Below are 17960 nucleotides of genomic sequence, written 5' to 3' on the forward strand. Positions count from 1 at the left end.
TTATCTCTTTCTATAAAATCAAATGGAAGCTTTAACATGGTGCAAATTATTTCCTTCATTACCCTTATACTATGTAAGGAGGTGACAAGGTCAGGTTTTAATTAATATTTGTGTTCTCTTGCCACAGTAGAACTGATCTTTGCTCAGCAGTCAGACCTGGGCTGACAACATGAGACAATATAAAGCACCAACCCTGCTTCATCATTTGGCTACTTGAATCCTTTAAAGTTGATGATTGAAAAATGGGAATGTATATTTTCCCAGCATGGTGCTGAAATTCAGCGAGTAAGAACAAGATGTTTTATCCAATTGGGACTTCACTAATGTATGTCCCTATTCATTAATCTTACCTAATTCATTACAGCCGATTACTAGGGTTGGTCAATACTAAAAAAATTCGGTAAAATTCGGATTTGGGTATTTTGGGGCATAAAATGATTTGTATGCCCGAATCTGAATCATAGCCAATTCGGATATACCCGAAAATTCGGGTAAATCCGAAAAATTCGGGTCCGTTTTATTATTTTTTTGAATTTTTGGTGTTTTTACACGTTTTGGCCTGCAGATAGTGCACTTTTAAAGCTAGCAGCACTAAAATTTCAGGATATCATCTGTAGACTGTCCTGATGATTCTCCCCAAGTTTGGTGCAGTTTGGTTCAGGGGGGACAAAGTTATTGACCCTCAAAAGGGGTGCCCCATCCCCCATTGTTTCCAATGGAAGCTAACAGGAGATGGGGGCTACACTTTTGAAGGTCCATAACGTTGGACCACATTTATGATACTGAAATTTTGGTGACAGTAGCTCTAAAACTGCACCCCTCACAGTCACCCAAAGAAATTTCCCCAGATTCTGTGCTCTGTAGTGGCTGGCTGGCTCCATTGCAGCCAATGGGAAATTTCTGTGGGAGGGCTGTGGAGTGCACATTTCTCATGGTAAACCCACAAAACTTTCAGGGTGTCTTCAGGAGAGTCTCTTCATGACACCATCCAGGTTTGGTGACCGTTGCTTCAAGGGGTTCAATGTTATGGGTAGGGTCCATCTCCCACTGCCCCATAAGCAAAGTTCCTCAAACCTGGATGGTGTCATCCAAAGACTCTCCTGAAGATACCCTGAACATTTTGTGACTGTACCTTGATACAGAAATTCCCCATTGACAGCAATGCAGAAGTCACTGCAGAAAGAACCTTTGGGCAAATTTTTGGGGGTACACATTTTTAGACATATCAGCACCAAAATATCAGGGTATCATCAGGAGACTGTCCTGATGACACCCCCATGCTTGGTGCAGTTTGGTTTGAGGGTCCATAACTTTGGCCCCCCTAAACCAAACTGCACCAAGCTTGGGGGGTGTCATCAGGACAGTCTCCTGGTGATACCCTGAAATTTTGGTGCCACTAGCTTTAAAAATTCCGGTTTTCATGTTTCACCGCTCCTGCACATGAAGCCTGCTGGAGTGAGTGAGCGGTGAAACACGCAAACCAGCATTTTTAAAGCTAGTATTCCCTAAACTTTCAGGGGAGGTAACATCAGGAGACTGTCCTGATGATACCCCCAAAGTTTGGTGCAGTTTGGTTCAGGGGAGCCAAAGTTATGGACTTTCAAAAGTGTAGCCCCCATCTCCTATTAGCTCCCATTGGAAACAATGGGGATAGTTGCATTTTGAGGGTCCATACCTGAACCAAACTGCACCAAACTTGGTGGGCAACATCAGGACAGTCACCTGATGATACCCTGATAATTTGGTGCCAATACATCTCAAAATGCGTCCCCTGCAGGCACCCCAGAAATTTGCCCAAGATTCTTTGTTCTGCAGTGACTTAGCTGTATTGCTGTCAATGGGGAATTTCTGGTAGAGGGCTGTGAGGTGCACATTTCTGAAGGTAGATGACACCATCCAGGTTTGGGGGAATTTTGCTTCAGGGGGTTTAATTCTATGGGACCCAAAAGGGTAGGGCCCATCTCCCACTTCCCCCTGAAGTAAATGTGCACCTCACAGCCCTCTAGCAGAAATTCCCCATTGACAGCAATGCAGCTAAGTCACTGCAGAACAAAGAATCTTGTGCAAATTTCTGGGGGTGCCTGCAGGAGACTGTCCTGATGATACCCTCCAAGTTTGGTGCAGTTTGGTTCAGGGGGGCCAAAGTTATGGACCCTCAAAAGGGTAGCCCTCATTTCCTTAGTTCCCATTGGAAAGAATGGGGGATAGGGACACCACTTTTGGGGGTCCATTATCATCAGGACAGTCTGATGATACCTTGGTGCTGATATGTTTAAAAATATCTCCCCTGCAGGCCAAAATGTGAAAAAAACACCAAAAAATAAAAACGCAATTCGACTGGTAATCCGAATCCCATGGATTCGGATCTGTTAGGATTCGGACAGCTCAGATTCGGCCCCTGCTCGTCCGAATCCGTCCGAATCTGTGCAGATTCGGTAAAAATTCGGATTTGGACTGTCCGAATCTCCAACCCTACCGATTACATTTGAACCATGACCTCTGGCTCCATGAGTTTTCTACAGAACAATCTCGCAGGATCAGTATAAAATCATGACCTGGCATGTGTCCATGGGCTCCTGGCATTGTCTGTGCAACTAACCAATATCATCCGCAGCAGCAGCTGCTGCTATATCCACACGCACACGTCTGAATGAGAGGTTCACAATTCTTCGAAGGCAGATTGAAATCAGCTTGTCATTGGAAAGGCTAAATCCTATTAAGATTATAGCTGTGTCCTTCTCCAGATCAAGCGATTCTCAACCGCTTTCTTGTTCTTTTTCTAACATATACTAGTGTGATACAGGGTATTGGAATATACTATGCAAATACATTAAACTACACAAAGAAGCTTCAAGGTGATATCTGATTTAATATCTGTACGCACACTTTTTTTTTGGATTGGCAATTTTTAATGGTCTTTTAACACTTCAGTGTTAGCCGAGAAGAAAATAAAAGATGAGGAAAAACAGATCACTCTTGTCTGTAAAGGGAATTTCCTTTCAGCAGAAACTAGACTGTTTTGAGGTATGGAGGTTTGAGTTTGGATCCAGCCTGGCATTTCCATGGGCACATGGATGGAACAAGACAAGAAAGAAGAATTTGCCCTCAGTGGGCATAAATTATTGTACGCATTGAAAGATAGTTGGATCAGATCATACATCAAAGCTAGGTTTACACTTGTAGGACAATCATCATGAGGTAGCGGGGTCGATTGTTTCATCTCCAGTAAACTCCACATAGCAGGGGTCAAATTCTCATATTTTTCCATTAGAAAAACTTCTTGCAAGTAAAAATACTATCAAAGCACAGGGGGAAAACTCTGCCCCACTCCACTTTTTGCCATTTTCTACTTACAAGGAGCTTTTCCTTCAGAGGACCATTTAAAGATGTAATCCCTCTGACCCAAAGCCTAATATACTGCAGTTCAGTCCACCACTTTAGGTCGCTGTCACTTCATTCCCACCTCACCCTCCTGATGTAGCAGGACCAGACCATTATATACATATACCTTTCTCAAGGAAATAAGTAACTTAAGCCCTTCCAGGCTTCTTGACATCTCATTATGTTCCATGCTAGCATTCATCATTAGTGCTGAAAAAGAGTCCCATGCCATCATCACTCTCCAGTTATATATGTTTAGGTATTCATTCACACCCAAGGCCATTTTTAACAGCTCAAGAGAATAATCACTAATGGATTTTAACAAGCATGCTCCATTTATGAAGGACAGCTCAGTTGGATAAAAAGATGTTAGCCAATATTACACATTTGTGCATCATATGCTGCAATAAAACAATGTATTATGGGCAATTAAGTACCAGCAGCTAGTTATTTCTTATCAATATGTAAAAATCAGGTTTGCCTATTTTCTTAGCACCCTCCCCCCAATCCTTTTAGCTGCATGATGCACAGACATCTACTTTTTCAGACCATTAAAACCTCAGTTCCTCTCTTTAGTTTTAGAATAAGCGTTACAATGATGAGTTAATTTTTTTGCTAAGATCGCATTTCTAAGTGAAGATTGGAGAGCTGTGGCAATGGAGGTGTTACAGTGTTGTCTTGTATCGAAGCCCGTCATCACCCAGATTTGAGAGCTCTCTTAGGGTGTGACCCTAAGAAGATCCATTTATGATTGTTCCACCACCACAGTAACAGGTGATTGTGCCACAGCACGTTGAAAAATCTTGTTTATTGGTCTGTGATTTACTCCCTCCAGAAAAGAGCCTTTTAAGATGACAGGTTATCACCTAAGTTGCATACGCTTTTATCCTCACTGTTGAAATTGGGCAAAGTATTATAAAGAACCATCCTTTATATAAACAAAGGGCATTATGTTAGAAGGTACTTTCTCATATTTATTGAAGCAGATGATTTTATGGAGAAAACCCAAAGAATGAACCCCCCCCCCATTTCCTCTCCCATCTCACATCCCATGAGAGTCACCAAGCATGGCAGCTGGCAAGCGAATGAATTGTGTCTCATCAGAATTAGCCCATCAAGCATAGTAACTCTATACCAGTCTTACCTTCTCTGACACTACACGAATGAATGGATTCCCTGCACAGTCATTCCAGGCCATAGTGTGATCACTTTGATAAGATTAAGGCCATTTTAATATGAATAAAGCAAGCAGTTGCTCAGTAGGACATGATCTGGAAACACTGCAGCCAGAGATAAACCAGCCCAGAATGGAAAGACACAGAACAAATTGCTTGCATGGTTTTGTGTCTGTGTTCACAACCTGTTCTTTAATTACCATTAGCAGATGCTTGAGTATCAAATACTGTATTTATAATTTGTTATTTGCAATTGTCTAAGAAGCAAAGGTTAAAATAACACAATTATTATATTAAAAAGAAATCAGTATCAAATATTATCCACTTTCAAGTAAGGTAATTTATATCGCTTTGTTAGTGCAATTTCAGTGGTACTAGAAGCACAAGTGTTAGGAAACAGAAACTATAGATATGCAATTCTTTGCTGACTGTTGGTTTTTGAAACATATATACTCTGTAGCAAATGAACTTAGAAAAAATAAAAGTAGGGTTCATGAGGTGCTCTTTAAGCATGTAAGAACACTGGGCATTTTTGTTATTACGTAGAAGATAATGATGTAACCAAATATAAAATCTGGCCAGTATGTCCTATATATAGATAGAAGGGGACCAAAACTCCCTACCAAAGGATGTTTCTTGCTCTGCTCATATTTCCCAGTAACTGTTTTAGATCTTCTGATGTGGATGGAATTTATTGTTCTTGCACTTGGCTGTCCAAAATAAAACAGTTACATCCCCAATGTGGTCTTACTGATATCTTCTCATGGAATGCCTGCCACTTCTTTTCTTCTCTAGAAATGCCACTTCTCATGCCTTCAATAAGTGAATTTCAGAGTCTCTGCTGCTACTGAACCAATGCAGGTGGCATAATGTCTGCTTCACCCCCACCTGCCTGGGCCCCTCCTGCTGACTTGTCCTTGACTGTTTGGTTCCACTGTGGCTACACTGGTTCCATTGGTTCCCTTGGCTGCAGTGACTGAGGGGATCACTGATGGACTGGCTTGGGCAAGGATGATCCAAAGGAGGCAGGCATTCATAGGAATGACCCCTGCTCTCCATCTGGTAAGGCAGCAGAGTCCTTTTCCAGGGCTGTTTTGGCTGATCTGGTCTAGTGACCCACTTAAAGAAGAGCATAAACAAACCAACAAAACTGCAAAGATCCAGATTACAAAAGTAAGATTGTACAACTTACTTTTGTGTAGGAAATCACAGGTTGGGAAATGGTTTTTTAGGCAAACATCAAGCAACAATCCACCTCATAGCCTACTTTCCAATTACATCAGCCAATCATTTCAGGTGTTCAGATGAATTTGAATGTGTACACTTGCATGACTATAGTGTTTATTCACAGCTGCACCATATTTGTTACCACTGCCACCTCTATTGGTTAAAAGGCATGGCCATGGCTCGACCGCAGCCCGCCATTGTGGGCTGGAGGGGCTTGGCGAAAGCTGCATTTGCCCTGGCAAGGGCAGGGACACGGCTTCGGAACCCGACCTGTGCATGTGCGGGGGCCGGGTTCCAATTGGCTCCGTGTTCTTGCGGTAGAGCCAGGCCACGAGAACACAGAGTCAACTCTAAAGGTGGTGTCCACGTGGGCGAGCTCAGTCTCGTCCTGAAGGCTGAAGAGCGACTCACCCACCCGTCCCTGTTTTCCTGTTACATTATGCTGTTCAGTTTTGCTGTTTGTTCTGACATAGCCAGCTGGCGGGTTGCGCACGGCGGGTGATCTGTTGGGAAGGGGGAGCTGCGGGAGCTCTCCTGTTATAACACCTCCTTAAGGGGTGGAGCAAGCCAACGGTTGGAATGCCCAGCAGGTGTTACCAAGGCTTGCGCCCTACTGGCAAATTGGAACAGGCACCAGACAGGTGTCCATCATCCAACTGGAACGCCCCACTCCAATCTCGCCCTTTGCGGTCAATTTCTCCAGCAGGTGGACTCAAGGAATTTTGGTTGGCTCTGGGGGACAGCACTCGTGCTGCCCAGATGCTCGGATCACCCCCCCCCCCCATGCTGCGCTGTTTTTCTTCCTGTTAACTCTTTGACAATAAATACCTCTGGCTATGGCCAAAAAGTTTTACCCACAAATAATGTGTGCCATTTTATTGGGTCAGGGAGTTGTTTTAATTTTAGCTTGAGCCAACAGGATCCCATCTCAGCCTTCAAGGCACATAACTAAAGGAAAAAATCCATTCAAGATTTTTCATCTCAGACTACTGGTTAGATTTCTATGTGTGACCTTAGTGTCTACTCATGTTCCTGGTATTAATGCAATAACTTCCTGCAATCACCATGAATACTTGCTTCTGACTGCACAGGAACAAGAGTGGGCAATGCTGATCAATTAAAGGATGCATTTGAGTGTATAAGTACAAAGAAGAAAATAGGTAAATGTTCAGTGCAACTCTTAGGACTTTGAAAAGTGTAACTATTTAGGATTATGCTGTTAATGACTCACCCATGACCTAAGTTTTATAACCATCTTCTACAGTAATCAAGATTTAGTTTGCACATTGTGCAAGCACACTAGCAGAGGAAAGCTGCAACTTATTTGTTACTTACTAGGATGCAACCCAATGCTACAACGACAAGCAGCAGCTGCACAGATGCAGAGGTGTTCAGCATGGTGCTCAAGATGGGTTTTGACAGAGCCTATTGGGGCAATCTGACCGGACACTCACTTTTTGTGTAAGTGAAGAGATTAATCCAGAAAAGCTGGTCAGGCAAACATGCTTATGTAACTGTTCTCAGCATTTTGGTACAGAAAATACCCAATACAATTGTCAGAAAGTTCCTACTATATAGTAACTGGATTGAAACTAGCCAATAGCTAGTTTTACCCCCAAAATAGATACCTATTGCAACCTTACTATATATTTACAGTTTGCCATGCTGTCTCATGTTTATGGACATGCAAAATCTGCCAGCAGAAGGTTATATAATATGTTTAGCAAACACAAAATATAAAATGCATTGTTTTTTCCCATATTATTTTTGTTTTGGAACATGAATCTGCACAGTTTATGACTGCTATCTCTTGAGATACAAATTCTTGTTGCTGCTCCTTTTGATTATTGATAATACCAACCTGAGCATTTTTCTGATGTGGAAATCAGACTGAAATGTGAAAGGGTTTAGAGCAGACCATGTGTACAGCAGATAAAATGTCACAATCTTTTCTACAGTACACTGCAATTTAGTTATTCAGGATTTTATTATAGGCTTCACTCATATAATGACTGCAGGATCTGACCAGTACAGAAAATACCATGTCAACCATACATGGCCTTTGGCTGTCATTCTGAAACTCATTTTCGTCACCATGAAGATGAACTCTTATTAGTGTGAATATAGAATTCAAGTACTATTTGCAAGTTTTAAATGTACGTAACACTTTACATTATGTGGCAGCACGGCACCAATTACAGCATAACCATTCCCTCATAAATCTAATCAAGATGGGAAAGAGCTACTGGTATGGAATAAAAATTTCCTCCCCAAAATTCAAATGAATTGGCTGGAGTCCAGATTCGTTATTTGAAGGTATATTTTAATGCAAATCGTTCATCCAGGTTGCATTCATTTCTTTTCTGCCCTTTCTGAATGGCCAGTAACAACATCCCTTTTGAAATTTGTTCTCATTTCTATGTTTTCTTGTTTTTTTTTCAGAATCAAAAAAGTAATCTTGAATATAGCACAACACAAGATATGTGGCAGATAAATTATATAAATAGAGAAATTAGAAATTAGAGAGCTAGTGTGGTGTAGTGGATAAAGTGGAAGATTGGGACCTGTTGTAAGGATAAAATGGAGGAGAAGAAGACGATGTAAGCTACTTTTGGACGATGAAAGCTACTTTTGTGTGAAGAAAGACAATAAATGAAATAAATAAACAAGAATACAAAAACTTCAAGACAGATTATAAGGAAGAATGATGAGGATTACCAAATGGGTTCATAATAGTGTGGAAATGAAAGAAGAGGTTGTAAAATGATTAGAAAGTATTGTGCACACACTACATATATCTATGCATAAGTATTTTTATCACAATTTATATAACATGTATCAATGCCTTATTACATATAATCAGATATTGATAACAGTGTAAATATTGATAACAGTGTAAAATCAGATATTAATAACAGTGTAATATTGATAACAGTGTAAAAAGATAAAAAGGTACTCATTTTGCACCCAGATCATCTGGTGAATAACCACAGGACACGGCTTGGATTTAAAATGGGCTGCAGCCCTTTTTATTGAGGCAGAAGCTGGGCAAGCAAGAGGAGCACATCCATTCAGCACCCCTGGCTGACCCCGGTAACAACCCCAATCCCTATTGGGGAGGACAGAGAGGTACTGGGCCACCGGGACGCCCGCACTTTGTGGCACCCTAACTGCTGGGGTGTCAGGCTCAATTTGCAGAGGCCTCCACAGCATGCACCATGAGTCCGCCCCACCCCAAGCCCTTAAAAGGCCCCCAACTGCGGGGAGATCCGGAATGCAAGCTTGGCCTCCCCACAAGGATGTGCTCCTCTACCCAAACCGCCAGGACTGTGACAAATTAGAGTAGCCAACCCAACCCTTTAAAACAGGGAAGGTGGGTGGGTCAGTTTGCTCCAGGCATCGGAGCAACCACGTGCTGCCTAATATATAGGGAGTGTGCTCCACACTTTAACTCGTGCACATCACGTGATCATGCCGGGTGTAGCTCAGTTGCCCAGCTGGCCCAGGGCACGCATACTCACTGCTCCGGAGCTCACCATGTGCCCTGCCCCTTGTCGCAATTACGGCCTAGTTGAATCTAGTGCCGTTATTTATCTCTCTGATGGTATCCTACACATTCCTAAACACATTCCAGGCAAAATAAAACCTAGTCACTGGACACACAAACCTATATACTTTAAGGATCAGATTAGTGAAAATCATGGCTTGACAATAAGGTATTCCTCATGAATTATCATGAAACTCATACAGTTCTGTTTTTTATATTAAATTATCTTGTGAAAATAAAAGACCAGAAGTCACAAATTTAGTAAGGGGCTCTGGGCTAATTTTTTAGATGAAACTTTTATGGAATGTGCATAATGAATTAGAATAAGTTTTTGAGTGATTGGTTGGCATTTCACAAGAAACAGCAGTCCTGATAGACAGTACTATAGGACAGGCCAGAAAGCTAATATTGAATACAACAGCCTTAATTGAATACAACAGATGTTTAGCCATTCCTTCAGGAGGGCTGAGGGCACAGAGTCTGACCCTGATGTCATCGCAGTCAGTAGGATGGATCCCATTGGAAGGAGCCTGTTTTAGCTCAATTATAAAGTAGAAAATGCTTTCCGATGTTGTTCACAGCTGTTTCTCGGTTTCTCTTTCTTCAGCCCTCCTGCCACTTCAAGTTTTTTCTGTATATATCGACCATCACACTTCTGTCTGTCTGATTCTAGATCTTTAACAAACTAAGAAATATTACAGTCCTTGTTAATTTCCATAAAGAAGTCACAGATGAGAACTTATTTCTGCATTGAGTCTTTTCGACAGGCAGCCTCCTAATGAAATCAACTGAGAAAGTGATGCACTTAACAAAACCGGACTGCAAAAAAACAATGTTTTAGACTTTCATAAAATGGATGCATATTTTTAATATCTGAATGATGAAGCCAATATTATGAAAAGAACAATGAACAACAATGAAGTCTTAAACACGTCATGAGACGGTAAAAATTCACTAATAAAATAAAAACCAACCAATCAGTAAATGAAATCTCAGTTCTTGAAGATATATGTGTACTCCCAAACTGCTCTGAAAGCTTAGTGGAGCAAGCACTATAAGGCCATTTAAAATTGTGAATTGTGATTCTACAACAGAGAAAGCTTTTCATATGCTGTTCTGGATTACTCTGGTCAGTTCTGATTCAGATATAGGTTTGCACTTTAGAAATCCTAGGAGCCAGTGAGCTTTCCGACAATTGATCATTTAATTCCTCGCAAGAGATATGCCTCAATAATATTTTTGATTCATTATGGGTAGAGCACACAAGTGATACTATTAGAGAGTATTTACTTCCATTTTTTTGAGTAATAAGTAATCTACCTCGGCAGAAGATTATACAATAAATAACTGTTAAATAAATAATTAAAGGAGAGCAATTATACAAGTCCATAAAGGTACCTTAAGCAAAGCTAATCAGGTCACACGCAAGGAACCCCTTCTAAGAAGCTCCAATCCATTCAGCTTCCCATATTTACAGGTATTTAAAAATCACAAAAGAATATCTAGCTATCCCACTTGATAAAGCTGCAAATTCTTGACTAATAACCTTGTATTGCCCCTCTAGATCCCTCAGTTCTTCAGGGGGGAACTTACTAGTGGTCCCTGGCCCGAGACAGGTTCAGCTGGCTGCCACTAGGGCCAGGGCTTTTTTGGCCCTGGCTCCCACCTGGTGGAATGTCTCATTAGACACAGTGTGTAACAAACTTCTCTCTGTGATACACCTCTGAAGATGCCAGCCATAGATGTAGGTGAAACGTTAGGAACAAGATCTACCAGACCACAGCCACACAGCCCAGAAAACCCACCACAACCAATTGAATCTGGTTGTGAAAGCCTTCGACAATACACGGGATCAATTGTTTGGTTGAAGTAGAAGCCAGGACAGCAGAATCACTTCACGTTCTATATGTGGGGAACCAGTGTTATCTCCTCTACCCCATGTACAAATGCACAGAGACACACACACCCCCAAAAAAGGCTAAAGAGAAATACTCCCATCTCCTCAATTTCTTTTTTTCTTCTAAAACAAAAACCAAAATCAACTTCACTTCTACAATTAGGGCTACAGGCTTCTGCTCCCATGCACAACTTCCATTATTTGGGTAACAGGCTTGTGGACCCACCCACCAAATACACCATTCCAGATATAAAATGGAGATAGAACAAAAGTATTTCTTTATTTAACAGAGGACCGAGGTCAGGGGTCCCCAACTTTTTAAAGTTTTGGGTACATTTCGAATTCAGAGCCAGTACAGCGGGCACAGCAACAAAATAGCTGCTGCAGGAAGCATAGCCAACTACAAAATGAGTGCCACAACTTACCTTCAGAAATTCTTCTGGTGCCTTGCTGGGCAGAAGCCCTACCTGGCCTCACCCACTTCCTAAAAACACTTCGCAGATTCAAGAAAAAGTGTCAGCAGGTGCCATGTTGCTCACAGGCACCACATTTGGGACCCCTGGTCTAGGTATTAGAATACCCTTGCCACCTTTCGGGAGCCACCTTTTCTCCTGTTACCATATGAACCCCCCTTCCCTGGCAGTCCAAGCAGGGGTTGGATGAACACATGTCACAGATGCTTTAGGCTGATTCTGCATTAAGCAGGGGTTGGGCTAGGTGGCCTGTGGTCCTGCCATTTCAGCACTGTGGCATGGCAACCCTAAAAGTACAGAAAGATAGGACTGTCAACTGACTGTGATGCAATCTAGCTTCACTTTGGCAAATCATCAAAGCTCCCATCTCCTAGTACTTGCTGCCAGCCTCCAAGAGCAGCTGCTTTCCAGCATCTCCCTTTGCAAATATTAGTAAACAGAAAAGAAGACAATTCATGTTGTCATCTACCTAGGTTTCCTGGATTAGTATGCAGATAAAGAGGTGCCAGAACAGGCCACAGCAGCAGAGCTAATGCTCTAAGTGATCTTTCAGTGTAATTAGAATTTGTTTCATCACACTAATTTGACATGGCAAATTAGTGTAGCTAAGAGAAGGGGCTTTTGAGCAGAGCCAGGTTCCAGTATGTACACAGAAACTTGCCAGAAAGTCCACCTGCTCACGGGACTTGTGTAACATTGTCAAGAAGTGACAATTAGCAAGAGTGCTAGAAAATAGCAGTTTGTTTTATTGTTAATCTGGTAACTTGATAGGTTAGATTTCTTCCTGCCACTGACTGATCTGTTGGTTCAGAGGACTTAGCATGCAAATGAGAAATCCAGCACTGTTGAGGATCAGCTCTGTTGTTCTACAGTTATACACATCTTTATCAAGTCTGCCCTGGATGTTAGGTAGCAGCTTGTATCAACAACTTACTTTTGTGTTGGGTAGTTATAAAATCAACAGCAAACAGGAGTGAGGGGAAAGGCTGTACAGTGGGCAGGAGAAGACAAAGCAGAGCAAAGTGAGAGGTTGAGAATTATCTAGCTCTTCTAGATCCCTATTCATTTTGCAGTTTGCTTTGTCAGGGGATCATCTATAGAAATTTCTCAGTTTCCACCTTGAAAAATTGAATGAAATGAAATGCAAAGGGATCTATGAGTATTAGATAACATCAAGTCACTCCCAACTCATGGCAACCCTATGAATCAGTGTTCTCCAAAATACGCAATCATTAACAGCCTCACTCAAGTCTTGCAAACTGTGGGCTATGCCTTCCTTTGTTGAGTCAATCCATCTTATGGCAGGTCTTCTTTTTCTGTTGCCTTCAACTTCTCCTAGGCCCCTTCTGCACACACAAAATAATGCATTTTCAAACCACTTTCACAACTGCAAGTGGATTTTGCTATTCTGCACAGCTTCAAAGAGCACTGAAAGCAGTTTGAAAGTGCATTATTCTGCATGTGCGCCCTAGTGTTATTGTCTTTTCCAGTGACTCTTGTCTTCTCATAATGCGATCAAAGTACAATAGACTCAGTTTAATCATAGCTTTTAGGGACAGATCAGGTTTAATTTGATTTAGAACCCACATCTGGGGGTTTTGTGTGTATTTGGGGTGGGGTGAGGTGTCCACAGTATCCATAACACTCTCTTCCAACACCTAATTTTAAAGGAATCTACTTAATCTACTTTCTTCCTGTCAGCTTTCTTCATTGTCCAGCTTTCACACCCGTACATAGTAATAGGGAATGAATTAACTTGACCAGTTTTACACCTTTACACTTCAGAATCTTTTCTACTTTTTGCATGACTGTCCTTCCCAGTCTCAATGTCCTTCTGATGTCTTGGTTTCAGTTTCCCTTTTGGTTGATAATAGAGCCAAGGAATAGAACATCTTGAACAATTTCAGTTTCCACATCGTACACCTTCATGTTGAGTAATCCTCCAGCAGTTGTTTCTTTTGTCATTTTAATGTTTAGCTGCAGTCCTGCTTTGGCGCTTTCAACTTCAACTTGCAGCCGTAGTCTTTTCAAGACTTCACTATTTTCCGTCAGTAATGTAGTATCATTGGCATATCTCAAACTGTTAATATTCCTCCCCACCATTTTCATTTCACCTTCATCTAAATCTAATCCAGCTTTCCTTCTATGTTCTGCATATAGATTGAAGAGATAGGGTGATAAAAGACAACCTTGTCTAACACCTTTGCCATTTGGAAGCCATACAGTTTCTCCATATTCTGTCCTAACAGTACCCTCTTGGTCAGAGTACAAGTTGTGAATCAAAACAGTCAGTGGCACATCTGTTTCCTTTACAACCAACCATAGCTTTTCATGATTCACACGGGCAAAAGCTTTGCTGTGATCTATGAAACACAAGCTGATTTTCTTCTGAAATTATTTTGTATGCTCCAGAAACTAATGAAAATTTGCAATATGATCTCTAGTGCTCTTCTGTTTCTGAATCCTGCTTGAACATCAGTAATTTCTCATGTCATGTATGGTAACAGTCTTTGCTGCAAAAAAACCTTTGCCTGTTTCGCTCCTCGATCATGATTGGTGCTTGTGTTATGGCGGGAAATGGGAGTGTTCTTTTTGTTTTTACAGTTTTTACAGTTTACAGTGACATTACAGTTACTAGTAAAGTTTCATCTGACATAACAACCCTCGCCTGAGGCACGTGACAAGCCTTTTTTTCCCCTAGTGCGGGTGTGCAAACAACCTGGCTGAAGCACAAAAATTTAAACTCAGAAAGTAGTTAGATTTCTCTATAGTGCTTTCAGGTGCAAGCTGAGCTATCCTTGGGCATTGTGGAAACATTGTGATGTGGAGGTGGTGTTGATAATGCTGTTTCTGGAAGATTTAGTTATTGCTGAAGAAGACATTCTTCTCTGCCACCATTTTGTCAGCAGACTCTCATCCTGCTCAGTTGTTCAAAGTGGTCTTGATAATGCCTAAGTCCAACCCTATTTGTGATGCAAATCTGGCCCCCAGCTGTGATATGTTTGCAAGGTTGCTGACGAAATTTATCTTCTGCACTCTAACTTGGAGGTTAAGATTAGGACAGTTCTGGTACCTGAGGTGTTGCCAGCTCTGGGAGAAGAAAACTTTGATATTTGGGGAGTGGGGCCTAAAGATAGCAAGTTTGGGGAGGGGGGCTCAACAGGGTACAGTGCCATACAGTCCACCCTCCACAGTAGCCATTTTATCCAGGGGAAGTGGCCTCTGTTGTCTGGAGATCAATTGTAATAGCATGAGATCTCCAGGCTCCACCTGGGGACTGGCAACTGTAGTGAGGTGTCAGAAGCACCTGCTTGCCCTTTTTCTATGGATATTATCAGACTGATCCTGGATGCTGACAAAGTCCTTGGGAGCAAGAGGGCCATCACTTGTGTTCTGGATCCATGTCCACCAGGGCTTTTAAACTCTGGCTGGGAAAAGCTACTGGAATGAGAATACATTTATTTATTTGTTTGTTTATTTATTTATTTATTTATTTATTTATTTATTTATTTATTTATAATTAGATTTGGGAACCGCACACACCCAAGGGAATTCTATTCTAATTCCAATTATTGGAATTAGAATAGAATTAGAATAAAGACTCTGCCATTCCAGTGACAGTTAAACCATGTCACAACTTGTTTTTACACAAGCCAGTTAATGAACACTTGCATTTTTTTCAAAGTAATGGTATCAGAAGCCTTTCCCCAAGACATCAAAATGCATTTTTCAAGACCACAAATGCACCACTAAAAGCTGGTTAAGTTAGAGCAACAATGTTGGTTATATTAATTAAATTCTCTCTTTTTTTCTCCCCCTTCTCCCCCATTTTTTCTCCCCCTTCTCCCCCATTTTCAGATAAAATACCTGTAAGGTGTATTTTCAGATGTGTTTTCTTTAATATTCTTATGACCACTGAAGAAGGCCAAATAGGCAAAATGCATAAGGTCCTGTAAAAGTCATTTATAATGATTGCATTATCAGCATTTATGTATGCACCACTTATGCCATGGCTGTTTGCTTTGCAGTGGGTTTTTCCCACAGTTTTTTTTTGTTTACATAAGGATTCTCTTGCTGTAAAGTGTTTCTATCTGAGCTAATCTGCCATTTTTCACCCCCTTCTCACTTCCTTGTACTTTTCGTGCAACCTCCATACAGGGACATTGCCTGCCACCTTTTTTTTGCCATCTTTGGTCTACCATTAATTCACTAGAACATGTAACTTTTATGTCAGTTTCAAGGGTCTACCACTCCAGTGATAGACTCTCAGTGTGTATGTGGAGGGGTGGCTTTCAAACCTTCTGAAATGGTGGTCGGAAGAGCAGGAGAAATTGTTGTTGTGTGAGCAGAGGAAAGCAGGGAGGAGAGAGAAAACCCAGAAAAAAATGAAAAGCATTCTAATTCACTTTTGCTTTCCCTGCAGGAAGGAAAAAGTCAAATTTTGCGAGCTTTTGAAAACCATGAAGATTTTCTGACCCAAGTGCACAGCGAGTTTCCAAGAGGGGCAAACGTGTGCATAACCAAGAATCCAACACAATGGAAACACACACTCAATGCAAAGGAGACCATAAGTGCATAAATGGCCAGTGTCTAAAATCTCTGTTACAGCCCATACTGATTCTTTTCAATGTGTAATCTGTATTTCAGGCCCCATGTTTTTAACTTTTTTGTCTACACTGCATAATATAATGATTTTGTTATAGATTTTATAGTTTTCAGCTTAACCTTTGAGGCTCCCTATATTTTGCTGGTTGGGTTCTTTCTTTTCCCTTTTTTTTGGTGTTTGATAAAGGAAGTTGATGAACCAGACATATTATCATGCAGTTAAATAATATGGGCTATACAAACCAAACTGCACTGTTGTTTTTTTAAGGCAAAAGAAAAGGACATACTTTTTTGAGCCTGGTTTGAGGCTACTGAGAGAGTTATATAAACATATGATAACAACACCAATCAAACCATTTTGCTTAAAGCCTGCAGAGTCAATCTGCTTCTGGCTGAGGAGCTACCAGCCAGCAAAAGCAAGCTAATTAGACACAGTCAAACACTTAGGCAATCACACCTTGCGAATGTAAGCGTCTTCCTGTCATTTGGCAAGTCTCTCAGCTGCCTTGGAGCGTGAGACAACAAATCCCTTGCAAGTGCGATCTAACAGAGCACAATGGCGAGAGGTGAAAGGTGGCCGTCTAGTCAGGTAATGACAGCCACTCGAACAGCCCACATCAAAGAGTGGCACTTGTTTAGACTAGCCTATTTGCACCTACCGACAGAGGGCCTTTTTAATATAATTATTAGCCTCTGCGGCCCTGCTTAGGGTTTGAAAATAGCATTCATTTTCATCTTGCTTGGGCTACTGCTGCTCTCTCTCTCTCTCTCCTATTCCGTCTCAGTTACCTCATCTCCTAGTAGAGGCAGAGGAGAAGGGCTGAATTAACAAGAACAAGTTGGCAGGTGAGTTATGTGACAACAACAACAGCTAAAATATGGGGGGAGGACAATTGAAACTAGACAAGGTTTGACAATATATATTTTAATCACTGCCAACATCAAAATCATTTTCTTAGATAAGGAGAAGAGAGGCCACCTCAAACTGTTTGGGATTAGAGCATTATAGATTGTCTATTAAACATCAGCCTTCAAACTAGTAGTGCAGTTGTCTGACATGATACAGTTGATTATTCAGTTGGTTTGCACTGGAATCCTATGCACAATGCACAAGTGAGACCCATTGAATTCAGAGGGACTTATTTCTGAGTGAAGAAGCAGCAAATCAAGCAAATAGTGCTGTACAGCACAGCTGATCAGATGTGTTATTACCTAGTTTCTATTCATTTCCATAGAAACTGTGTAGGAGGAGCCTGTGAACATTTCTGCTGATTGATCTCATGAGTATAGCCACCCAGTACTTTATACTGGCTTTAGCGGTTTGGCATTGTGCACCTGTTATGTAATGCTGTGGCCTGCATTTCATAGGCCAGGGATAGAAAAGTTTTTGGACCAAGTATTGAAAAATGCGACATTTCAAGATGGTGTTGTGACATCAAGCAAAAGTGTGTACGTGTGTGTGGGAAAAGGGGCGTAGTTTGCCAGACAACCATCAAGAGGGCTGGAGGGTTAGGAGGGCAAGAAAATGAAGGGGGGGGGGGGCTTTGATGTTGATTCTTGGAGTGGCAGCAGGCAATGAAGATGGTTCATGGGAGGCCTGAAAACTCTAGCTGGGAAGTTAGGATTGGTCCAGAAACCATATATTTGTTTATACA

The sequence above is a fragment of the Sphaerodactylus townsendi genome, linkage group LG05 (genome assembly GCF_021028975.2).
Source record: "Sphaerodactylus townsendi isolate TG3544 linkage group LG05, MPM_Stown_v2.3, whole genome shotgun sequence".
Lineage (NCBI taxonomy): Eukaryota > Metazoa > Chordata > Lepidosauria > Squamata > Sphaerodactylidae > Sphaerodactylus > Sphaerodactylus townsendi.